Genomic DNA, 8,350 nt, shown 5'->3' on the forward strand with positions numbered 1-8,350 from the left:
CCCCATAAGAGAGCCTCCGTCATCTCTTTCTCTCAACCAGCAGGATACGCACTCACATATACAGAACAAATACACCCAAAAAAAAACGGCCACCCACCCAAAAAGACCCCCCATCGCCGCTTCTCCTTCAACCTAGAACACCCAAGAGAGGCTAGCGGCTGAATTCCCCTTCACAAGAACCGCCGCCGGCCAGATCTCCCTTCAACTCACACACACAGACGGAAACAACAAGCCCAATCAGTAGCTACAGCTCCAATAAATATTGGAACAATTGGAATAGGAATCCAACGTTAATTAGCACAGAAATCACAACACCATATACACGGACACCGCATCTCAATTGAAGGTTGATTCCAGTTCGAGTTCCCGTCGCCGGTTCGAGGTTCCAGGTCGAGTTCCGGTTGAAAATTCTTCTCTTCGACTTTGTTGTTCTTTCTCGTTGGATTTCGGAATCAAGGGTTGTGTATTGGCTGATTTTTTTCCACTGTTATATTGAAGAAAAACTCTCTTAATAGAGCTTTTGTTTCCAAGTTTTTGGTTCGAATTATCGCTGTCTACCGAGTGCCTTCAATGTTCAGAGTTCCGTCGGTTCTTGTCACCGAATTTCGCAGCTGTTTTTCGTGCTTCAACTGTTGTGTTTTGTTTTTTCGCATATCAAATTGATTGAAACTTCATCTTCAGATTTGGTTATTTATGTCTCTGCTTGAGTTTTTACCAAATTAAATTTGCTGGTTCGAACTATGCCGTTGAGTTTGTGTTGGAATTTTGAATCAGAATATGCTTGAGTTTGTCGGTTCATGACAGTTTCTGTTCGAGTTCGAGGATTACGTGCGGCTTAGATCTAATTAACATCAGAAGGGTTCTTGCTCTAACTGAGGTTCAATTCTCCCATCCTCTACTCATTTTATTCTAGCTTAATGTTAACTGTTTGTTTGGTGATATGATTCCATTGTTTGTGTAGTTGTTCTCCGCGGTTTTGAATTTGTTCACTTAGTTATTTGCTCATATGATACTCGAATTGGTTATAGTTGAACATAATTTTCATCGCAGTATAGAAATTGGGTTGCTGGGTAAAAATTAAAAGAAAAATTAGGTTCAAGATAATAATATTGTTCTTTTATTCTTATTTTAGTTACTTTTCGTTAGTAGCATGTTTAGGCCGTTAGTGTTCGGGTAGGCAAGCCTTAGGTTTTATTATTTCTTTCAAGGCGAGGGGTCGTTCCTTTAGTTGAATATATCCGGGGAATTCCCCGATAAATTCCTATATATATATATATATATATATAATGCCCCGAAGTATTTGTATTTGAAGGCCAGCGATGGAACACTTTGAGGAAGCATAGAATAGTATTTTTATTTTTACTTTTATTAGGTGGGGACGACCTCGAGCCTCTTATATGTTAATTTTCCCATTTCTGTGTTTATTACCTCAATTCAAAAAATTTAAAAGCCGATTAGATCAAGTATGCAACCGTGACTTTCACGGGATTTAGGGAGTACCTAACACCTTCTCCCCGAGTCAAATGAACCCCCTTACCCGAATCTCTGGTGTAGACTTAGTTTTGGAATCCAAAGTGTTTTAAAAAGAAAAAATATTTATTTTTTTAAAAACGGTGACCTGGCACACCGAAACCAATGTGAGGTGGCGACTCCGAAAAATCCTTTTAAACACAATATTTTGTCACTTTCATAATTGAAACCTTTTTTGAGCTTCAAAATCACTTTTATTATTTAAAGAGGGGTTAGTGAGGTTTTAAAAAAGGGGTGTGACAGCTTTGGCGACTCTGCTGGGGACAACTTGCAGGTTCGAGCTGATATTTGTGTGAGCACGTGATTTTTGTCCTATATGAATTACTCCCATAAATTCAAAATAAAATGATTTCTTTCAGTGTTTGTGATTTTGTGGATTGTCGTGGCATTTTCTGTTAATTGTTCGCATTTTTGTTCGAGCATTTTAATTAGTGAAAAATATAAAAAATGTGTTGCATGTGCATTTAGGAGTTAATTTTGCATTTTTATAATTGTTTAGTAATTAAGTTGTTTTGTAAAAAGGAAAATCACAAAAATAGTCATTTTGCACTCTTTAAATTTAATATCTGATTTTGAGTAGTTTTTCTTTTAATTAGTTTTATGTGCTAGGTTGTTTTGGGTTAATTAAGTTTTAAGATGAAAGTTTAGATTTTTAATTTGAGAAGAAATTTTTGGAATTAAAAAAGAAATTAGAAAATGAAAAAAAAGAGAAGGAATTAAGCTTTGAATCAGTTTTTTTGGGCCAGTCTCCTTCTAAATCCCAGGCCCAAGCATTCCCCCCCCCCCCCCGAAACCCGTTCAAAAGAGCCCATACCCGCCCCATTACCCGACCTCACTCATTAACGGGCCAAACGACGTCGTTTCGTTTCGTTTCATCTGAGCCATCGATATGGCCTCATCTAGCGGTCCTAAACAGTTCCCCCAAATCGATTAAAATGTCCGAAAAACCTAGTACCTTGTTCATCACCCCCACCCTCAGAACAATCTCCTCCGCCCTAAGCCACCGCCTGCCGCCCGCCGGAAATCGCCTACGGCGGCGGCCGGCGTCCAATGACCCCCAAATTTATACCAAATTACCGCCTTACCCTCCTCTTCCCAGACCTGCGCTCTATTTCCCTCAAAACCCCCTGGAATCCCTCGAATACTCATTTGAAGAGCGTAACCCTAGCGCCGCCACAACTTCTCCAGTGGCGGCGCCATCTCTGCTTGACTCCATATTTCACCCATGCAACCATCACCCTTCCCTCAACCCTAATCCACCACCATTTTTCCCAAAACCTCACTCAAGTTTCGAGTATGAGAGCAAAGAAGAAAGAAATTCGTCAAGTCTTCCAGTTTTCTTTGAGCGATAAGGTTTGAAATAGGTATTGACTGTTTATTTTCGTTGAGAATATACAGTTAATATTTGTTTTGAACCGAATCGGAGCTTTCGAAGAGTTATCAGTTTTGTGTCAAGTGATGCTAAAGGTATCTCTTCCATCCTTCCTCGTCTTTTTCAGTCGTTCGGTTATTAAATCCTTCTTCTTTTGTTTCTCTTCCCCTTCAGTCCCTTCTTGTGCTTTTCTTTGTCTTTTCTTCTGTTTTTCTGTACTCAGTAGTTCTTTTTAAGCTAATTCGTGTTGATTAAAATGATTTCGTCCTGTTTGCTTAAGTTAGGGTCCAATTTGTTGTTTAGCCTGGTTGGTGTTAGTTTTTAGAAGTAAGTTCTTTATTTCATGTTTGGCTCTTGGGCAATTCTGCTTTGTTTATTTTATCTTTCTTTGTTTTATTTTTCGTAGGAGTCAGTAAAGATCGAGTTGGTTGCATTTTTTTTACTATAATTAATTTGTGATAAGGCCTGGGTCCGAATTTGAATTTTTGAATGTTCATTTGGATTGGTCTAATATAAGCTTTGGGCTCTTTAAGTCATTTATGACCCAATTCAAAGAAGCACAGGCTGTTTTGGATCAGGTTGGGAAGGGTAATTGATAGGGATTTAAAGGGTAGTTTAGGCAAATTGGTTGAGGGAATCTTTTGACAGTTTTCAAGAAACTTCTAGTAGGGGTCTGCGAGTAAATTTCAGGTTTAACTTGGGCACCAAGTCACAAAGTGAAGGACTAAAATGCAAAACTAAAACCTGGAAGGTGCCCTACCTTCCTTGCCTATAAAGGCATCCCAAACTTGCCTTTCAAGGCAGAGAATTTTGAGAGATGAAAATCCAGAAAATATATATAAAAAAAAAAAAAAAAAAAAAAATTTACTGTTTCATAGATAATTGAATAGAAGAAAAATCAGAAAAAAAAACACAAAAAATGAGCTGAAAAATAGCTGAAGGAAATACTGTTTCATTGGCCTTCTGTTTTAACTTGGAGAATTTTCAAATTGCTGAAGTTATTTAGGCTTTATTTGAGGCTGAAATGGACTGAGGTCGAGTGTATTTGAAGTTTTCTGGTTTATTCCTGACTGAAGTTGGGTTTCTGGCCTGTTTCTTACTTCATTTTCTGGTTTTAACTGCTGCTGATTCTGCTGTTCGCTATTACTGCTGGCCCATTGACTACTCTGCTGTTGCTTTCTTCACACTTTCAGGTAAATCTGTAAACCATGAGAAGCAGATGATTGCAAGGATCCATGTGTGTCTGAAAATTCTAATGAATGAGGAATTGAAAGGAATATTGCTATCTGCTTCTTCTCTTTTGTTTTCCTGTTTCCTCTTGTCTCAAATGTAGGGGTGTTGTTATGTTAATTTTCTGGACCTTTGATGCGCTTTAATGTTGAATTAATGTGAAGTTTTGGGCTGAGTTCTAGATTTGGACTAGCAATTGTCTTTCACATGATAGTTAAGGTTAATACATGGGCAATTGTATGATAATGTGGTTTACAAGCCATGCTAATACCTTCTCAATTCATCTCTGCATCTGAATGAGTAGAAACATCCGATGATTGTGGTGAGTGCTTTAGTATTGACTCTTGGGGAAGCTGTGAGAAGATTGGGTTCAAATGTGCTGTTTTGTTAGCTATCCATGTAGAATTCCTCTCATGCGTTGCTTGCGCCTAGATCTAGGTATAAATGTGCAAATAAGAGATTATCTCAGGGGTTAATGTTGAGTGGTAGAGTTTTGTAGCAGGGGATGGATAATCCGGAGCTTGGATGTTCGTTATTTTGAATCTTCTTTATGTGTTATCTTAACTGATTCATGAGACTAATTTTGAATAAGAAGAACTTAAATCAGTAGTAAATTCTAGGATTTCGTTCAATTTTTTGAGTCCAGTTACGTTGCATTGTTTAAGCTTCCTGAAGTTTTGTTCCTTAGTAAGATTTCAACAAAAATACTTGGGCACAGTGGAGCATTAGCCTTGCATTCCTATTGGAGTCATACTCCAGTTCGCACCAAGTATCCATTCTAGACTATTAGCATTAATCTGTGATTGTGTTGAAATATCGCATTAAGTCTCTTTATTTTCTACCTGGGTGCTCTTCATTTTCCAATCTTGGACTTTCAGTTGAATGAATTTTAATTTTAATAGATTGTGAATTCTTGGAATATTATAGTTGACACCAGTAGCGCACACAAATTTTCACACAAGTGATGTTGGCCTATTGTCATAATTCAGCTAGTAGTAAGTTTGAATCTTAAAATATGATATTCAGTGTTGTATCATTTTTAGCACTATAAATGGATCGTATCAGTTGGGTTTGCTCATTGTGCGCGACTGATTCATGAGTAAATATTTGGCCACAAAGTTATTTTCATAATTCATGGCCTCATGACAATTTCAACGTAGTTTATGAAAAACAATTAATAAATATCCGTAAAAAAGCCTTTAGGGCCGTTTAAAAAAAAACACAATTGCGATTGTGTATACGTTCGCGTAACACAATTATGATGCTAAAAACAAAATCGGAGTATGCGTTCGCGCAACTTCGGCCCAAATTCTCTTAATATTGATAAAGCGTTATTAATTGTGGACACGTTCGCGTGACATGATTTTTGACGCGCCAAACAAGCGGGTATACGTACGCGTAACCCGTTTCAAGATAATTTTCTAATTAAAAGCGGTGAAAGAAGCAAAAGCACATAGGTTCTAAAATCAGTAATTAAATAATTTCATAAGCCAAGTATTATCAAAGCGACCGTGCTAGAACCACGGAACTCGGGAGTGCCTAACACCTTCTCCCGGGTTAACAGAATTCCTTACCCGGATTTCTGATTCGCAGACTGTAATAACAGAGTCATTCTTTTCCTCGATTCGGGATTAAAACCGGTGACTTGGGACACCATAAATCTCCCAAGTGGCGACTCTGATTTAAATAAATTGAATCTCGTTTCGATTGTCCTTTAAGTGAAAAAACTCCCTTTATTATACCCTCTTCCGGGGTGTAGTGAAAAAGGAGGTGTGACAATTTGATCTTGTTGGCTTTTAGGATATTCGATTGAGGTGTTTGTTTTCTTTATTTAGTTTGTTTGTCTTATTTTCCGTTTTGTTGGTTATTTGTTTATCGCTTTTCCTTATGTTTTTATCGCTTTATAACTGTCATCATTTGTATAACCATAGGTCTTATTCTGCAACAAGTCTTCTGGAGTACGTTTGAGCGTACACGACCTTTTTGTGAGTCACCCGTGTCTTTAGGAGGGTGGCGTGGGAGCGTGGAGTGGGTGGACAGCTAGAGCAGCCGCCATCAACCACGTGCCGCCCCGAATTGACTTGTCTAATGAACCCCAAGCTTAGGTCAGCCTTTAGGCCATTCTTATTTGCATCATGTCATTTAGACCTGGTAGGGCTCGGTCCCAGGTACCGTGTCCCTTTTTAGGAGGCTTATCCAAATTATGTCAAAACGGGCCCATGGCCAAAAAAGACATTCAATCATCCCTATGTGATACATGTTGCATCTTTGAGGGTAGAAAGGTCATTTGACGGACCAATGATGGTTGTGGGTATAAAGATGAAGCAAGTAGGACCCAGTTATATTTTTCTTTCACAAATTTTTCAAGAAAAGACAAAAAAAAAATGGAAATGAAAAAATCCAATTTTTTTTTTGCACTTTTCCATCATTTCCCAAAAATAAAAATAAAAAAGAGAAAACAAAATCCAAAAAGATTTTACATTTTCTATCATTTTTCAAAAAAGACAAAAAAAAATATTTTCTCCAAATCAGTTTTTTTAATTCCCTCCTATATCCAGTCTGCCCGAACTACGCATACCTGATTCTCGTCTCTCGGGGCGGGATACGTAGGCAGCCCACATAGGGTTCGGTCTTCCCACTGCTGCTGATATCTCCCCACAACCTTTTCACACTCCCCCCCCCCCCCCCCCCAAAAAAAAACTATCTCACATCCTGCTAAGATAGTGGAGCAAGGTGAGATATCCATAAAGCTGAAAGGGTCTGAAATGCCAAAGCTAAATTTATATGATGGGCGTGGAGATCCAGTAGCCCATATGAGGGGTTATTGCAGTGAAATGAGAAGTGTTTGCGGGAAAGATGAATTATTGATGGCGTATTTCAGTCAGAGTCTGAGTGGGGCAGCTCTCGAGTGGTACACCCGCCAAGACGCTAGTAAGTGGCATGCATGGGGTGACCTGGCTCAAGATTTTGTTCGGCACTATCAGTACAATATAGACATTATCCCAGACCGCTCCTCCCAATCTCAGATGGAAAATAAACCCAAGGAAGGCTTTAGGAAGTTTTGGTTCAGATGGAACGAACAAGTTGCTCGGGTCAGTTATCCGATTGGTAGAAAAGATGTTGCTGAGCCCCGCCAACGACAGGATCCAGTGGGCATTCCTGCTAAACGCTTTCAGCCTCAATACCGACACCATAAATATACTCGTATTCCAGATAATCCTAACCAATGCTACTTTCCTCCAAAAAATCCCAAAAGTCATACCTCACCTTCCCAGTACTCCATCCACAATGCACTGCCATATGCTCCACACCCACGAAACCCGCAACGGCTTGCACCGCCTCCACAAATGTTTTACCCACCTCTACAAGCATATCAACCACCTACCCAAAAAAGGTTTCAACCAAGGCCGGAGTACAAAATGAGAAGGCAACGGCAAAGAGAAAAGTCTTTCACTCCTATTGGAGAATCATATGCCAGTCTGTTCTAAAGGCTCAAGCAATTGGACATGTTGAAGCTGATTCAGATAAAAATGCCGAACCCCCTTCCAAAGAATTTTGATTTTTCTCAAAGGTGCGCATATTGCTCTAATGCCCCGGGGCACGACATAGAAAAGTGTTGGCATCTGAAAGGAGCAGTCCAGAAACTTATTGATGCAGGTGACATTACCGTGCAAAATCCAAATGCAGCAGATACTAGCCAAAGTCTATTGCATGTTCATAATGAGATGCATGTGGTGGGCATGATTTGTGTGGAAAAGGAATATGAGAACACTTCTGAATCCCTTGGAGGGCCACTTACCGAAAAGTTTTCAGCGCTATCAGTCTCGGTTCCAAAGGTTGATCTTAAGAACAAGTTGGCAAAAGGGACCCAATAGCTATCTGCTAAGGTCAACGTGATGGAGGCTTGTGGAGGTTCTGGTATAATTGATGTGGAACGCAATGGCTAAGATGTCGAGTTTCGTAATTGGAAAGACACTCTTTTCTTGGCTAGCCAGGGAGGAGTTTTGGTGGTTTATTTTGTTGTCATTTCTGTTGTCCGGGTTATTTCAGGGTTGTAATTCGGATATTGTCTTGTGGCTCAAACCCTTCTTCTTCTTATTTTGCCTAGTTCGTTTAGTGGTAGTAACTCGTCTAGTGTTATCTAGGATTGTTCTAGGGTTGTAACCCATGTCTATTTTTCTTGCTTTGTTCAAACCCTTTCACCATCTATCTAATGCA

General features: G+C 39.3%; 1 long non-coding RNA gene across 1 annotated transcript; it reads left to right on the top strand.

The window, feature by feature from the left end:
• Window positions 1-4,411, top strand: LOC109223838. The gene is made up of 2 exons (XR_002067662.1): window positions 1-877; window positions 4,096-4,411. It is a non-coding gene; the product is annotated as an uncharacterized LOC109223838 (long non-coding RNA).

This window comes from Nicotiana attenuata, chromosome 3 (genome assembly GCF_001879085.1).
Source record: "Nicotiana attenuata strain UT chromosome 3, NIATTr2, whole genome shotgun sequence".
Taxonomy (NCBI): domain Eukaryota; kingdom Viridiplantae; phylum Streptophyta; class Magnoliopsida; order Solanales; family Solanaceae; genus Nicotiana; species Nicotiana attenuata.